The following is a 1,496-nucleotide window of genomic DNA, read 5'->3' as shown; positions in this document are numbered from 1 at the left end:
AATTCATTTGCAAATGACTAGTTTTACTGTATAAAAATGTTCATCAAAATGAAAATGTTCATGAAAATTCAAAAAATGTTCATTCCTTTGAAATTGTGAGCATCTTTGAATTAAAGAACTGCTTTGGACAATTGACGATTCACATTTTTTTAAATTGTAGTACCTTTTTGTAATACATAATTATTCTTAATATAGAATAAAACAAAAGCAGAATATAAAAAACGAAAAAGTAAAAACAAAAACAAAACCCCGCTCATGGGCGCGGAGTGCGCGTTCCCATATCCTTGGGCGCACAGGTCGTCAAATAGGACCTCCTGTTTTTTCCCGTTTCAATGAAAACTGAAGCAAGACTCAAGAAAAACTGAAGCAAGACTCAAGAAAAAAGGAAAACTGAAGTAGAATGCAGCACACAAATAGCTTTTCTTGTTCTTACAATAATTTGTATGCTCCTTGAAGCATATCATAGGATGTATTTAACATATTCGACCTTGCTATCCTATTTATCTTGATATGCAGCCTACATACCCATCTCACCACTATATCACAATGTTTTTTCTATTAAAACAACATCATCTTTTTCCCGAGAGAATTGTGTCTTAGCCTTGTACCAGCTGCCGATCTACCTCTAGATCTTCCAATATGGCGGCTCAATTTCTAAAACTAACACAGGCATCTCAAGAGACATGATCGCTCACCATTATTTACATTCTTTGTGGATTAAATCATTAATACTAACTTCAGGTGCACCACGCATCATCGTCCACTTCGAATCCTGGTAGATGCTGATGGGTTAGGGAGGAGGAGGGTAGAGAGGAAGCGGCGGCATGCTGGGGTGGGAAGATTGCATCTTAGAGCTCCCCAACGCACCACGGGTGCCGCTTAAGTCCCGTGTCAAATCCCGAGGAACGTGCGTCCCATGTCAAATCCCGATATTTTTTGCAACCGGGGTCAAATCCGGCCTAACTTCCCAAAAAGGGTCAAAACACTAAATTTGGCCGCAAGGCGACTTTGCAAAGAAGGCAATTTTCTATACCCGCTTTCCCGAGTGTGCGATAGTAAATACTCGGTAAACATGGCTGTGCTGGTCCATTCTGACCCAAGTGACATTCACTGATAGCTCCACCGAAGTTCCGTGCAAGACGAAGCCGCTCCACTTCCTGCCTCTGTCTTCCAGCGCTGCTCCACAAACGATGCTCCCAAGAGAGAAACGGCACCGTAGTACCGTCATCGTTCGATCTAGAAGACCAGATCCTAGGTTTTCCCCCAAAGCAGCACAAGTGGGTCGACAACAGTTACACGACGATGCCTTCATCAAGTTAACGGTGCAAAACGCCACCATTGCCCGCCAACGGCTCGGTTTTCACCGGCAACTATGTCTCCCCAACTCGTAGCTGAGACTAGATGACGAATCTCGAGATCCGGCCAGCCAGCCACAGGCCGACCACCTCTAACGGAAGAGATGACCACCACCACCGGTTGTACCGGCCCGAATAGAT

This window comes from Triticum dicoccoides, unplaced genomic scaffold (assembly GCF_002162155.2).
Source record: "Triticum dicoccoides isolate Atlit2015 ecotype Zavitan unplaced genomic scaffold, WEW_v2.0 scaffold7970, whole genome shotgun sequence".
Classification (NCBI taxonomy): Eukaryota; Viridiplantae; Streptophyta; class Magnoliopsida; order Poales; family Poaceae; genus Triticum; species Triticum dicoccoides.
This window is presented reverse-complemented; position numbering follows the sequence as displayed.